The 16,384-nt window shown below is 44.9% G+C and overlaps 1 protein-coding gene and 1 pseudogene across 6 annotated transcripts in view; one reads left to right on the forward strand and one right to left on the reverse strand.

Annotated features, from left to right (window-relative positions):
* The window catches only part of DAB1 (DAB adaptor protein 1), a 1,282,121-nt gene that overhangs the window by 352,072 nt on the left and 913,665 nt on the right, over positions 1-16,384 (reverse strand). The window lies entirely within an intron of this gene.
* Positions 10,155-12,548, forward strand: LOC101046247 (bromodomain-containing protein 2 pseudogene; annotated as a pseudogene).

Consider the following 16,384-nt stretch of genomic DNA (forward strand, 5'->3'; position numbering starts at 1 on the left):
TCGGCTTCCTCACCTGCAAGAGGGAGAGAATAATAATGACCTTGAAGTGCAATGAGACAATGTTCACAAAGCATCAAGCCCTGAATCTAGCACACAAGGGATGGTTAACAGTATTTAGAATTCTTGCATTTTCCCATCTGGCAAATGAGAAAACAGTGTCAATGCGATGTGTGTCTTGAGAGTAGGGGTTGCACATCACTCCTCATTGTGTCCCTAGTGCCCCAAGCAGTGCCTGGCACAAAGGAGGCACTCAGAAAATCTTGCTCATGTCTATTTGACTGGTCTTGAGCCCTACACTACTGTCCAGACTGTTGGAAATGCTTGCAGCTCCCAGCAGGCAGTGCAGTGTGAACCCTCTGTGGCTTGACACCTTACTTAGCATCTATTGTTCCCTCAGTCAGGAAGACCCTTCCCTCTCCTCTTTCTGATGAACTGTCTTGTTGAGTCACCTAAAAAGCATCATTTCTCTGTAAGTACAGTCCTTCCTTCCCTGACCCTGACACCCTTGCTAGTTCATACCAAAGTATCTTGATCCTCTCTTTTCTATGCCACTGCAGCCCCTTGTTCCATCACTGAAATTAACATTGTAAATCAGGAATAAATCTCAACAAGTAAGCGCCTAAAAAGTAAATGCTTTATTGTATTTTGTTTGACTCTCTGTATCCACAAATGCTAGCAAGGAAACTTTCTGCTAACAATAAGAACAATAGACTGGGTGTGGTGGCTCACACTTGTAATCCCAGCACTTTGGGAGGCCCAGGCAGGTGGATCATGAGGTCAGGAGTTTAAGATGAGGCTGGTCAATATGGTGAAACCCAGTTTCTACTAAAAATAAAAAAATTAGCCAGGCATGATGGCATGCGCCTGTAGTCCAGGTACTTAGCATGCTGAGGCAGGAGAATCACTTGAACCAGGGAGGTGGAGTTTGCGGTGAGCCAAGATTGCACCACTGTACTCCAGCCTGGGCAACAGAGTGAGACTCTGTCTCGAAAATAAAATAAAATAACAATAACAATATAAGAGTAAGAACAGCTAACATGCATTTCATGTGCACTTAACATATGCCAGAGACACTGTGATAATTGTTTTATGAGGACTCCCAGTAACCTTATTAAATACTCTTATTATTCCTATTTTACAAATTTAAAAATTGGCATAGAGAGGCTTAAAAACTTGTCTAAGATTCCCTAGCGTCTGCCCAATAGGGGGGCAGTATGACACCATGGTTAAGAATATGACTTCTGGAGTCAAAAAGACTGGGTTGAAACACGTAGCTTCACCATTTACAAGTTGTGTGAGTGGGAAAAGTTCTGTAGCCTGGCTCACCCAACATCTCTCCTAACACCCTTCTCTCTAACCTTTGCCTTCTATAGAGACTAGAAAATGAAATAGTGGAATCCTGCTTCCTGGTTAGGTAGGGTTGGTCATGTGACTCAGTTGGAGGCAAAGGAGATACACATGAAAACATACTTGAGAAAGGCTTTCTTCCTCTAAAAGACAAATTCTCACCAATTGAAGCCTTTTACCCTTCCCACAATTGCTCTTCTTCTTTTGTCTCTTGCACTTCCTTTTGACTTGGCATTGAGGTGAGAAAACTGGAGCTGCAGCAGTCACTTTAAGCTCATAAAGAACAAAAACTACATATTAAAGATGAGGTAGCAGAAAGGCAGAGGAATCCTGGGTTCTTGATGACTTTCTTGAGCAGCTTTACCAGGCACTACCTTACTCTTACTTGGGGAGTATTTTTTTTTTTTTCAAGACAGAGTCTCAAAAAAAGATACTCCTATCGCCCAGCCTAGCCTGGAATGCAGTAATGCAATCTCAGCTCACTACAACCTCCACCTCGCAAGTGTTTGCAATTCTTCTGCCTCAGCCGCCTGAGTAGCTGAGACTATAGGCACCTGCCACCATGCCTGGCTAATTCTTGTCTTTTTAGTAGAAACAGGATTTTACCATGTTGCCCAGGTTGGTCTTAAACTCCTGATCTCAAGTGATCAGCCTGCCTCAGCCTCTCAAAGTGCTGGGATTACATGCGTGAGCCACAACACCCATCTGGGAATCTTTTTATATAATAAAAATAAACATCTTGCTTGTTCAGGCCACTCATTGAGTTCTCTGTTATACATATCCAAATGCATGGCTACAGAGACCCGTCCTCTCTATGCCTCAGTCTCTCAACTATCAAATGGAGTTAATAACAGTGTCTGTCCTTTCTAGTGTTCCGAGGACAGGATAATGCATTTAATGAGCTTAGTTTAGTTTCTGTTAGAATAAGCATTTATTGAATATTTATTACTATTATTATTACCAATCACTGAGAGACTTAACCCTCAGAAACTCCAAGGTTCAGCTTCCTTTCTTCTACAGTCAGTCTTCCAATGACTCCCCTCTTTTACACAGTTAAATGAATGTATTAGGTAAATTAGCCATCTTTCTCTGTGGCCAGAAAGTCTCCAGATTTGATATTTAAACAATCTCTGAAATGTACATAAGGCAGGGCTTATTTCCCACATATAATGGATTTTAAAAACTGGAGACTGAGGCTATAAAGGGATTGTTCAAGGTCACATGGCTAATTTCATTCTACATTTTATGGAAGTTGGAATAAAGTCCAGACTTCTCACCCTGTTCTGCAACATCCTGTTTGATCTGACCTGTCTGCCTCCCACCAGTCACATGGCCCTCTTTTCTGTTCCTTAAACATCCCACGCCCTCTTCTACTCCAAGGCATCTGTTCTGTCTACTTGCTGTTCTGTCTACTTGCCATCTTATCTGCCTGAAACTCTCTTTGCCTTGCTCTTTGCAGGGCTGTTTCCTTCCCATCCCGTGGACCCTAGGGGAAATGAGAGGTCATTCCCTAGTACCCTGACAATGGACTTACTTCCTAGACCAGGAGATCTCTTTCACCTCCTCTACTGATGTCCTGCATATCTGTAATGATCTACTCATTTGTTCATCTGTTTATTGATTGATTGATTCTGGCTAGAATGTAAGACTCCTAGAGGCAGGAACTTTGTCTGTTTTGTTTACCACCATAGACCTAAAGTTACAGGGGAAGGAAAGAGGGAGAAACCGAAACTCAAGAAAAACTCTGAGCTCAGCAAATGCAAAAGAACGGAAATCATAACAAACAGTCTCTCAGACCACAGTGCAATCGAGTTAGAACTCAGGATTAAGAAACTAACTCAGAACTGCACAGCTTCATGGAAACTGAACAACTTGCTCTTGAATGTTGACTGGATAAACAATGAAATGAAGGCAGAAATAAAGATGTTCTTAGAAACCAACGAGAATGAAGACACAACATACCAGAATCTCTGGGACACATTTAAAGCAGTCTCTAGAGGAAAATATGTAGCAATGAGTGCCCACATGAGAAGAAAGGAGAGATCTAAAATTGACACCCTATCATCAAACTTGAAAGAGCTAGAGGAGCAAGATCAAAAAAACTCAAAACCTAGCAGAAGACAGGAAATAACTAAGATCAGAGCAGAACTGAAGGAAATAGAGACATAAAAAACTCTTCAAAAAATCAATAAATCCAGGAACTGGTTTTTCGAAAAGATCAACAAAATAGACCACTAGCCAGATTAATAAAAAAGAAAAGAGAGAATAACAGAATTGATGCAATAAAAAATGATAAAGGGGATATCACCACAGATTCCACAGAAATCTGAACCATCATCAGAAATTATTACAAACAACTCTATGCACATAAACTAGTAAACCTGGAAGAAATGGATAAATTCCTGGACACCTGCATCCTCCCTAGTCTAAACCAGGAAGAAGTCAAAACCCTGAATAGACCAATAACAAGGTCTGAAGTTGAGGCAGCAATTAAGAGACTACCACCCAAAAAAAGCCCAGGTCCAGATGGGTTCACAGCCGAATTCTACCAGACATACAAAGAGGAGCTGCTACCATTCCTTATGAAACTATTCCAGATAATCCAAAAAGAGGGAATTCTTCCCAATTTATTTTATGAGGCAAACATCATTCTAACACCAAAAACCGGCAGAGACTCAACAAGAAAAGAAAACTTCAGGCCAATATCCATGATGAACATAGACGCAAAAATCTTCAATAAAATACTGGCAAGCAGACTGCAACAGCACATCAAAAAGCTTATCCACCATAATTAAGTAGGATTCATCTCAGGGATGCAAGACTGGTTCAACATACGCAAGTCCATAAATGTAATTCACCACATAAACAGAACCAAAGACAAAAACCTCATGATTATCTCAATTGATGCAGAGAAGGCCTTTGACAAAATTCAGCAGCCCTTTATGCTAAAAACCCTCAATAAACTAGGTATTGACGGAATGTATCTCAAAATAATAAAAGCTATTTATTACAAACCAACAGCCAATATCATACTGAATGGGCAAAAACTGGAAGCATTCCCTTTGAAATCTGGCACTAGACAAGGATGCCCTCTCTCACCACTCCTATCACTATGGTACTGGAAGTTCTAGCCAGAGCAATCAGGCAAGAAAAAGAAATAAAGAGTATTCAAATAGGAAAGGAGGAAATCAAATTGTCTCTATTTGCAGATGACATGATTGTATATCTAGAAGATCCCATTGTCTCAGTGCAAAATCTCCTGAAACTGATAAACAACTTCAGCAAAGTCACAGGATACAAAATCAACGTGCAAAAATCACAAGCATTCCTATACACCAATAACAGACCTAAAGAGAAGCAAATCAAGAACGAACTGCCATTCACAATTGCTACAAAGAAAATAAAATACCTAGGAATACAACTAACAAGGAACGTAAAGGACCTCTTCAAGGAGAACTACAAGCCACTGCTCAACGAAATAAGAGAGGATACAAACAGATGGAGAAACACTCCATGTTTATGCTTAGGAAGAATCAACATCGTGAAAATGGCCATACCGCCCAAAGTAATTTACAGATTCAACACTATTCCCATCAAGCTACCAATTACCTTCTTCACAGAACTGGAAAAAAACTTAAACTTCATATGGAACCAAAAGAGGGCCCGCATAGCCAAGTCAATTCTAAGCAAAAAGAACAAAGCAGGAGGCATCACACTACTGGACTTCAAACTATACTACAAGGCTAGAGTAATCAAAACAGCATGGTACTGGTACCAAAACAGAGATATAGACCAACGGAACAGAACGGAGGCCTCAGAGGAAACACAACATACCTACAACCATCCGATCTTTGACAAACCTGACAAAAACAAGCAATGGGGAAAGGATTCCCTGTTTAATAAATGGTGTTGGGAAAACTGGCCAGCCATGTGCAGAAAGCAGAAACTGGACCCCTTCCTGACACCTTACACTAAAATTAACTCCAGATGGATTAAAGACTTAAACATCAGCCCTAACAGCATAAAAACCCTAGAGGAAAATCTAGGCAAAACCATTCAGGACATAGAAGTAGGCAAGGACTTCATGACCAAAACTCCAAAAGCATTGGCCACAAAAGCCAAAATAGACAAATGGGACCTAATCAAACTCCACAGCTTCTGCACGGCAAAAGAAACAGTCATGAGAGTGAATCGGCAACCAACAGAATGGGAAAAAATTTTTTCAGTCTACCCATCTGACCAGGGGCTGATATCCAGAATTTACAAAGAGCTCAAACAGATCTACAAGAAAAAAACAAACAAGCCCATTCAAAAGTGGGCGAAGGATATGAACAGACACTTTACAAAAGAAGACATACAGGAGGCCAACAAACATATGAAAAAATGCTCGACATCACTGGTCATTAGAGAAATGCAAATCAAAACCATATTGAGATATCACCTCAAGCCAGGTAGAATGGTGATCATTAAAAAATCTGGAGACAACAGATGCTGGAGAGGGTGTGGAGAAACAGGAACACTTTTCCAGTGTTGGTGGGAGTGTAAATTAGTTCAACCATTGTGGAAGACAGTGTAGCGATTCCTCAAGGACCTAAAAATAGAAATCCCATTTGACCCAGCAATCCCATTACTGGGTATATATCCAATGGATTATAAATCATTCTACTATAAGGACATATGCACACGAATGTTCATTGCAGCACTGTTTACAATAGCAAAGACCTGGAACCAACCCAAATGCCCATCGATGATAGACTGAACAGGGAAAATGTGGTACATATACACCATGGAATATTATGCAGCCATCAAAAACGATGAGTTTGCGTCCTTTGTAGGGACACGGATGAACCTGGAAACCATCATTCTCAGCAAACTGACACAAGAGCAGAAAATCAAACACCACATGTTCTCACTCATAGGCAGGTGTTGAACAATAAGAACACATGGACATGGGGAGGGGAGCACTACACACTGGGGTCCGTTGGGGGGAAATGGGGGAGGGATGGGGGTGGGGAGGTGGGAAGAGATAGCATGGGGAGAAATGACAGATACAGGTGAGGGGAAGGAAGGCAACAAACCACACTGCCATGTGTGTACCTATGCAACAATCTTGCATGTTCTTCACATGTACCCCAAAACCTAAAATGCAATTAAGAAAAAAAAAAGTCTGAGCATCACACCTAGACAGACCTGAGTTCAAACCCCGGCTTTGCCATGTAACAATGTAAGGTACAGCAACTCACTTAACGGCTCAGTTTCTCATCGTCATCTCTGACAGGAGAATGGGACACTTACCTACCTTATAGGGTTGCTGTCAACAGGACATGTGGTAACATATATAAAGGATGTAGCCCCATGCTGGGCACATTAAATGCCCCATACATGCTTGTTCCTTCCTATGCTTATTCCTCTACCTCGCTCGCATTGGTTGCAATAGCACAGTGCTAGGAAAATTGTGTGTGACCAATTGACCCAGGTAAGAAGAAATGAGTGGAATTAAATTCTCAGGGATCAGCCAGTTCTGCTCCTCTCAAAGCCACTCCAACTCCCTACAGATTATGGTCTGTTGATTTATCTGTAGATTGCAGACAGTGTGAACACCTACTGCATAGTGTTGCTGTGAGTATAAAATAATATGTATTAACTGCTTAGAACAGTTCTGGCACATACTAAACTCTCAATAAATGTTTGTTATTATTATAATCTGTGTCTATGTGGACCAATGTAAACAAATTTGATATTTACCATTATCAATGAATGTCTTCTCCAAAACATACTAGAATCCATCACTGTCATCATCATTATCCTAACACCTTATGTTGGCAATGCACATTGGATTAGGAATAACAGGATGGAGACAAGGGTTGGAGGAGGCAGTAAAGGAAGTGATACAATTGAAGCAGGTATTTGGGAGAAAGGGAAATCAAAATAGACCCCCAGCCTTGGACTCCCATTTTCTCTCAGTAAAGGAAGCCAGGCCAAGTACAAGCGGTCTCAGTGGGTGTAAGTGGTAAATTAAGGCCCAGCCAAGGTTACCATGATGTCTATGGAGGCCAGGCTAAGGATGTGCCATCCTGTGTGGCAGGAAAAGGGCCTGGAATGCTCACAGAGAACCTCATCTAAAGTGGACTCCAAGCTCAGGACTCTGAGGCCTGAACACAGGACTAAGGAAGCATAGGCATTAAAGGGCATCTCCCTTGGGGTCAGGTTGCCCTGGGTTCAAGTCCTATTCTGCCATGCACTCAGCATGTTCACTTGGCACAGTGTCTTAATGACTTGGAGCCTTTTTCTTTATGTAAAGCTTACAGAAAAGTGAAGCTACTAACTGTCCTTTCACCAGTTGCTGTGAGGATTCCTGATATAACATCCGACATGCAGTGAGCACTTAATAAACGGTAGTGAACTAATAATAATCACAATACCAAACGCTTGTACCTTACAACATATGTTAGGGTTTGTTTTAAGTACTTTACAAATATAAATTGGTTTAGTCCATACAACAACCCTGTGACAAAGGTGCTATTAATAAGAATAATGACAAAGGTATACCTGCAAATATAAACAGCACTTCCCATACTATAAGCATTGTTTTAAACTTTACATATAGTAACTCCTACTCACAACAATCCTGTAAAGTACTATTATTGCCTCCACCATACAGATGAGGAAACTGAGGCAGGGATTGATGAACCTGCCTAAGGTCATCTGGTTAGTAATAGTAGAGCTGGGCTTCCACAGTACCTCTGAAAGGATAAAGCTTCATGAACATCCTAGAGAAAGTTAAAGAACACTGTTGTCCTTCCTGTTTAAATAAGGAAACTGAGGCCCAGAGAAGCGAGGTGTCACATAGCTAGAAACCAGCGAACTAACTTTTCCTTTCTTTATGGGAATAATCATCCAACTGTAGCCTTTCCATTTCTGGTTCAGAACTATGTCCACCCCACCACGGTCCTTTCGACAATAAAATAAATTTGTAGAAACATGTTCTAATTGTTCTTCTAAGCTGGGCTAACATCTCCTAAGTGTGTAAATTTAAGAATTTAAGAGCTTCCTGGCATTCTTCTGGAGACAAGAAAATATAGCTACGAGGACGCACCCTTGCGCCTGCGCTGTGTGTTCCTGGGCTGCCGCAGCCATGCTGAACCCCTACAGAGAGACGAGTTGGGGGACAGAGTCTACAGTCGTGGGACAGGAAGCTGGGGATTTGGACAGCAGCAGCATTAGAGCGCTCTGGGTTTCAGAACATAGGCCTTCGCCATGCAGACCCCTTGGTCCCTTGCGTGACCCCCAGGAACGTTTGGAAAACCTGTACTCGCAGCTGCAGGAGATGGCGGGGTGGGGGGGTCAGTGGGCACGAGACCCCGATCAGCTAACCGGGGTGCTGCTGACATGGCAGCAAGGCCGGATGTCTCCCCACCCCGTAGCCCGCTCTGGAAGGGAGGGGCTGGGGACTACGCCCTCTGCTCCAACATGGCTTCGTTTCCTGCGGGGGTGGGGGAGTGACACCCGGGATTACACACCCGGTACCAAGCCAAGGGCAACTTTGGAAGCTCCCTGGAAGGCTTCAGGATCCAGATTCTTCGCTGCAGCCGCCCTACCACCAAGAACCACCACCCATCCGCCCACGCGACCCCTCCCGTTTTCCTGCCGGTCTGGCCAATGGAGGAGCTACCAACGGCACGACCTGCTCCAGCTTGGCAGTCTCCGGTCGCGCCATGTATGGACGCCTGGGAAGACTTTGTTGGAAGGGGAGGCGGAAGAGGGTGCTGGAGGCACTGGGACGATGGCTTCTGCACCCCTTCCAACCGCCTTCTGTCCCTGGAGTCCGCCAACCACAGCTCAGCCAATTGGCTTGGCGATGCGGCCGGTCGCCACTTTCCTGTGGGTCTCTGTGGTACTCTTCTACCCGGTGACTGACACCTTGGAAATGAGGTTTATGATGTCATCGCTGCCGCTGGCCAATAGGAAAAGCGCCCGTGGAGAGGTGTTCCTCCCCCACTGAGCTGCTTCCTGCGCGTGGGTGAGCGCAGGCGTGTGGAGGGGGTGGGGGGAACTCAAGCAGGGGGCGCGCATGAGCGGCGAAGCCCCGCCTCTCCACCTCTATAGAAAGGGGCTGACGCGGGCCTCGGCGGCGCCATCTTACACCGGAGCGGAGCGGCTTGTGGAACCGGCTGGAGGATTCTGCGTACCAATACAGAGTCCTCGAGTCGTCTGGGGCCGCCATTACAATCCACGTCCACGGGCTTGGACATAGCCTTCATCCGGGTTTATCACCCGTCCCGCGGACGGTACAGACCCCATAGAAGCCCCTGAAGCTGCTTTTTCCAGCCCCGCCCAGTCCTCAGAGTCCGCCCACTCCTCTACCCTGCCCTCCAGAGGATTTCAGGGATGGAGGCGGCAGCGGCGGCCCCCTAAACGACTTTTCGTATTTATCCGCCTCCATCCGAGATCAAAACGGGACCCACAGGGTCCCAACAAGAAGACAGGATCCCTGCAGACCAACGGCAGGGTATACTGACGACGGTGTCTGAGATCAGGGACTGTCTTGTTTTGAAGAGTCAGTCCCTCCTCAGTCACCTGCCTCAGCGGAGGCCGCCGCCATTTTCTTGCTGTCCACTGTCTGCAGAGTGCGCCAAGCTGTCCCGAGCTCTCCACGAGGCCCCCGAAGTCACTGCTTTCCTACCGGCAGGGCTGGGGTTTGTCGCCTGGAGGGCCAAGAGCAACGGCCTCCCACCCACTTACGGGTGATGCTGGACCCAGCCAGGCAGTGAGGGGAACTGAGGCCATCCAGACTTTCCGGGGCTGAGATGCTGCAAAACGTGAGTCCTCACAACAAGCTCCCTGGGGAAGGGAATGCAGGATTGCTGGGGCTGGGCCCAGAAGCAGGGGTGCCAGGGGAAAGGATTCCAAAGCCTTCCCTCTTGTATGAGGGATTTGAGAGCCCCACAATGGCTTCGGTGCCTGCTTTGCAACTGACCCCTGCCAACCCACTACCGCCGGAGGTGTCCAATCCCAAAGAGCCAGGACGAGTTACCAACCAGTTGCAATACCTACACAAGGTAGTGATGAAGGCTCTGTGGAAACATCAGTTTGCATGGCCATTCCGGCAGCCTGTGGATGCTATCAAACTGGGTCTACAGGATTACCACAAAATTATAAAACAGCCTATGGACATGGGTACTATTAAGAGGAGACTTGAAAACAATTATTATTGGACTGCCTCAGAGTGTATTCAAGATTTTAATAGCATGTTCACCAACTGTTACATTTACAACAAGCCCACTGATGATATTGTCCTAATGGCACAAATGCTGGAAAAGATCTTCCTACAGAAAGTTGCATCAATGCCACAAGAGGAACAAGAGCTGGTGGTGACCATCCCTAAGAATAGCCACAAGAAGGGGGCCAAGTTGGCAGCACTCCAGGGCAGTGTTACCAGTGCCCATCACGTGCCTGCTGTCTCTTCTGTGTCACACACAGCCCTGTATACTCCACCACCTGATATGTCTACCACTGTCCTCAACATTCCCCACCCATCAGTCATTTCCTCTCCACTTCTCAAGTCCCTGCACTCCGCTGGACCTCCACTCACTGATGTTAATGCAGCTCCTCTGGCCCAGCCCCTTCCCAAGAAAAAAGGTGTAAAGCGGAAAGCAGATACTACCACCCGTACATCTACAGCCATCCTGGCTCCTGATTCCCCAGCTAGCCCTTCTGGGAGTCTTAAGCCTAAGGCAACACAGCATCCCCCTATGCATAGAGAGAGTGGTCGCCCCATCAATCCACCGCGCAAAGACTTACCTGACTCTCAGCAACAACACCAGAGCTCTAAGAAAGGAAAGCTTTCAGAACAATTAAAGCATTGCAATGGCATTCTGAAGGAATTACTCTCTAAGAAGCATGCTGCCTATGCTTGGCCTTTCTATAAACCAGTGGACGCTTCTGCACTTGGCCTGCATGACTACCATGACATCATTAAGCACCCTATGGACCTCAGCACTATCAAGCAGAAGATGGAGAACCGTGATTACCGGCATGCACAGGAGTTTGCTGCTGACCTATGGCTTATGTTCTCCAACTGCTACAAGTACAATCCCCCAGATCACGATGTTGTGGCAATGGCACAAAAGCTACAGGATGTATTTGAGTTCTATTATGCCAAGATGCCAGATGAACCACTGGAACCAGGGCCTTTACCAGTCTCTACTGCCATGCCCCCTGGCTTGGCCAAATCATCTTCAGAGTCCTCCACTGATCAAAGTAGCAGTGAGAGCTCCTCTAAGGAAGAAGAGGAGAGTGAAAGCTCAGACTCAGAGGAAGAAAGGGCTCGTCGCTTGGCAGAACTGCAGGAACAGCTTCGGGCAGTACACGAACAACTGGCTGCTCTGTCCCAGGGTCCAATATCCAAGCCCAAGAGGAAAAGAGAGAAACAAGAGAAAAAGAAGAAACAGAAGGCAGAGAATCATCAAGAACAAGCTGGGGCCGATGAAGATGACAAGGGGCCTCAGACACCCTGCCCACCTCAGCCCAAGAAGTCCAAGAAAGCAACTGGCAGTGGAGCTGGCAATACTGCTTTAAGCCCTTCTGGTTTGGGACCTTCTGGAGGATGTGGCACCAACCTCCCCAAAAAGGCCGCAAAGACAGCCCCACCTGCCATGCCTATAGGTTATGATTCAGAGGAGGAGGAAGAGAGCAGGCCCATGAGTTGTGACGAAAAGTGGCGGCTGAGCCTGGACATCAACAAATTACCTGGAGAGAAGCTGGGCCGAGTTGTGCAGATAATCCAAGCCAGGGAGCCCTCTTTACGTGATTCAAACCCAGAAGAGATTGAGATTGATTTTGAAACACTCAAGCCATCCACACTTAGAGAGCTTCAGCGCTATGTCTTTTCCTGCCTACGTAAGAAACCCCAGAAGCCTTATACCATTAAGAAGCCTGTGGGAAAGACTAAGGAAGATGTGGCTTTGGAGAAAAAGCAGGAATTAGAAAAGCGGTTAGGAGATGTCAGTGGACAGCTCAATTCCACTAAAAAGCCCCCCAGGAAAGCAAGTGAGAAAACAGAGTCATCCTCTACACAGCAAGTAGCAGTGTCACATCTCAGCGCTTCCAGCTCCAGCTCAGATTCCAGCTCCAGCTCAGATTCCAGCTCCTCCTCTTCATCATCATCTTCTTCAGACACCAGTGAATCAGATTCAGGCTAAGGGGCCAGGCCACATGGGGCAGGAAGGCTCCGCAGGACCGGACTCCTAGACCACCCTGCCCCACCCATTCCTTTCCCCTTTACTGTGACTTCTTCATCTTACCCCCCTGCTCTCCTCTAGGAGAGCTGGCTCTGCAGTGGGGGAGGGATAGAGGGACATTTACTGAAGGAGGGACATGGATAAAGTAAGATTGAATTCTCACAAGGCCACACTGGGGAGTGATCTCTTGGATGCAGACCCCCCATTCAAAATGACTGGGGCAGGACAAGGGGGTACAGGGTGGAAGTGTGCAAAGCCCCTGATCTGGAGTTACCTGAAGTCATACCTGCCCTGTTCACTTCTAAGGGCCCTGTTTTGAGGTTTTTTGTTCTAATTTATTTTAAGCTAGGTAAGGCTAGGGGGAAGGTGGAGACTTGGTCCCCTCAGCCTCCATGGGGAGGGAAGAAGGAGGAGCTGTTTTTTTACATTGACATTTTTTTTCTACTCTTGTTTTCCCTTTCGCTTTGCTCCATTTGGGGCCCTGGGGGTTTCAGTCATCTCCCCATTTGGTCACTTGGACTGTCTTTGTTGATTCTAAGTTGTAAATAAAGAAAATATTATTAAAAAAAGAAAAACTATAGCTATGTCAGACTTGGACATTTTATTTTTTAAAAGCGCAGTGTTAAAGAGCAACTTTATGTGCCCTGATCATTAAAATCAACAAAATGCATTTGACTCAAAACAGGACGTAGTTGAACAAAAATGGGTCTTCAGTCATTTGGAAATGCTAACATGCTGACTGCCTGATTAAACACAATTTGTATTGTCAATAAAAAATGCAAATGGCTATTTTACTGGCAAATACAGCATTAGACTTTGCTTGATATGAGGATTAAATTGCATTTCAAGAACAATTCAGGAGGTCAAATTATAAATGAACATCCCCTTTCATTGTCCTTAGGTTCTGGAGGCCAGGATAGGAAATACAATAACAAAAACAATTGCCTGCCACTATGTGCCATTTCAGTTAAAATAAAATTCATGCCAGTTTTGTGTAGTGGAGAATAATATTTAAGCCCCCAAATGGGTCCTGTAATTTAGTGCATAATTCCTTGAAATTTACATGGCATACCCCCACTCATCTGAATCAACTGATAAACTCTCTTTTATTTGTATTAAAGAAAATAGGGATTAAAAGGTCGAGACTCCACATAGTTTAGATACCGAAAGCGTGGGCACCATTTTAAAACCTTTTAGTCAATCTGGCCCAGAGCTAAATCAAGTACATAGGAATTATGTTTCACTGCAAATATTCCCTGGTTACAAATAGGAATAAGACATGCATTTTGAATCCCACAGAAAAATATGGAACCACAGATGTTGCTTTTGAGCATCTTTATTTCTGAAATTACAAATAATCATTGTTGGCATCTGCAAGTAGAAAAACCAAAAAGGCAAAGAAATACCTCATCACTGCATTATGATGTGATAAAACCTCAGGATGGCAGGCAGCCGGCAAGGCATTAACACAGTTGTGCATTTACATTCAGAAATGCACGTCATTTTGGTTAAACATCATTGCCCAATTTTCAAAATTTCCCCTCATTATTTTTTTCTCCACATTTTTCCCATTAACTTCAAGTAAGACAAGTTTATACAACCTCTAATACCTTGTTACAACTATTGTCGTTTTCTTTCTGAAGGCTGGAATGTATTTCCAGAGCTGTTGGTAAACACAACTAATCCAAGAAGAAATTAAAGAGACACTCTGATTGCATGGGATGAATAAACAGAAAACCAAATAAAATGGTTTGGTTTAACTGACATTGTTTGGCAATTTAGGCAAAATGTGGATTTAGAAAACATTGAAATAAAAATGGACTAGAAATAGGTATAATGCAGCCCAAATAAGCTAATGTTATTAGGGGATTCTGAACAACTTCTTCGGAACTCACAGCAACACTAGGAAGGAGTGCTCTACATGCTTGCATACCAACTCAGCTATTCAATACAACACCTCAGATAGGTGTGTGTCACCCTTTTTACAAATGAGGCATGCAGGATTTAAGTAATTTGTACATGATCATGCAGGAGGTATGGCTTCTGAATCTGAGCTCTTAACCATAACATTATTCTGCCACTTAAAAGAATCCAAATGTTACCTCTATGTCTACCCTATTGATTATAGTAATTGTCCTAAGCAATCCATATTTGTTATTTATATGTTTTGTTTTATTTTATTTTATTTTTGAGATGGAGTTTCGCTCTTGTTACCCAGGCTGGAGTGCAATGGCGCGATCTCGGCTCACCGCAACCTCCGCCTCCTGGGTTCAAGCAATTCTCCTGCCTCAGCCTCCTGAGTAGCTGGGATTACAGGTACGCCCCACCATGCCCAGCTAATTTTTTGTATTTTTAGTAGAGACAGGGTTTCACCATGTTGACCAGGATGGTCTCGATCTCTTGACCTCGTGATCCGCCCGCCTTGGCCTCCCAAAGTGCTGGGATTACAGGCTTGAGCCACCGGGCCCGGCTATATGTTTTAAGTATCCAAATAGATGTCACTTCCCCATTTTACAGAAAGGAAATAGACTCGGAGGCTAAATGAGTCTGCTCGAAATCCCCCTCCCAGCATGTGGCACGGCAGGACTGGAACTCTAAAGGCAACCTTCTACACAGTATTGCCTCCCCCACCCCAGCATCAGTCACTCTAGGTCAGGCGTCCCCAAACTATGGCCCGGCCCCCTGAGGCCATTTATCCGGCCCCCCGCCGCACTTCAGGAAGGGGCACCTCTTTCATTGGTGGTCAATGAAAGGAGAACAGTATGTGCCAGCCCTCCAACACAGTGAACTGGCCCCCTGTGTAAAAAGTTTGGGGGCGCCTGCTCTAGGTAGTATTCACAAACAGGCAGTGTGTTATCCACTCACTCTTAAATGACACTGGTTCTCCAACTGTTCAGTGTCCTGGGTCTCAGTGCTTGGCACCTAAGCATTTGAATATCAGTAGCACTGAATGTCTACCTAGAATCCAAACCTCTCACCAACCACACAGCTAATCTCTCCTGCAAGCTACCCTTTCTCGTGGACCACAGCAACAGCCTTCTAGCTGCAGTCTCTGCTTCTTCTCAGACTTTCCTACAATTTTCAAAACAGAATCCAGATTCTTTTATGATATAAAGCTCTCTATTAACTTCCCACCTAATTCCCTTTATTTCTCTGACCACCTCTCCTGGTATCCCTTGCCCTGTTCCAGGCACACCAGCCTCCTCACCATCTTTGAAACACACAGGGCTCACCACTGCCTTTGTATCTGCTGTTCCCTCTGCCCCAAGGATCACAAGACTGGACTCCTGCAATCACCTTGGAGCCTTTGCTCAAAGGCCACTTTCTCAGGGACGCCTTCCCAATTTCCCTATTGAAAATTACAGACCTCACCCTCTGTACTCTCGACATGTCCCCTATGCTTTTTTCCTGAACACTTTATAATATAGCCTGTAATTTACACATTTATTTTGCATATTGTGCAATTCTCCCAACTATAACGTAAATCCTATGATGACAGAGACTGGTTAGTTTACTGCTGTATCTTCAGCATCTAGAAGAGTAGCGCCTGGTGAGACAGCAAGCATTTATGAATGTTTGTGCCAGTGAGTGAATGAAGAATGAATGAAGGGCATCCTCCCACTGCTGGGGCTTCCCTGCACATCTGCAACAGGCCAGTAGCGCCTATGTTCCAATAGAAAGTTCCAGAACACCAAGATCTCCTCCTTCCTTTCTTTCTTCTCTTTCTTTTCATTTTCTTTCTCTTTCCTTCCTTCCTTTTCTTTCTTTCCCCTTCCTTCCTTGTTTTCTTCCCCTTT

Source organism: Saimiri boliviensis, chromosome 11 (genome assembly GCF_048565385.1).
Source record: "Saimiri boliviensis isolate mSaiBol1 chromosome 11, mSaiBol1.pri, whole genome shotgun sequence".
In the NCBI taxonomy this organism is placed as follows: Eukaryota; Metazoa; Chordata; class Mammalia; order Primates; family Cebidae; genus Saimiri; species Saimiri boliviensis.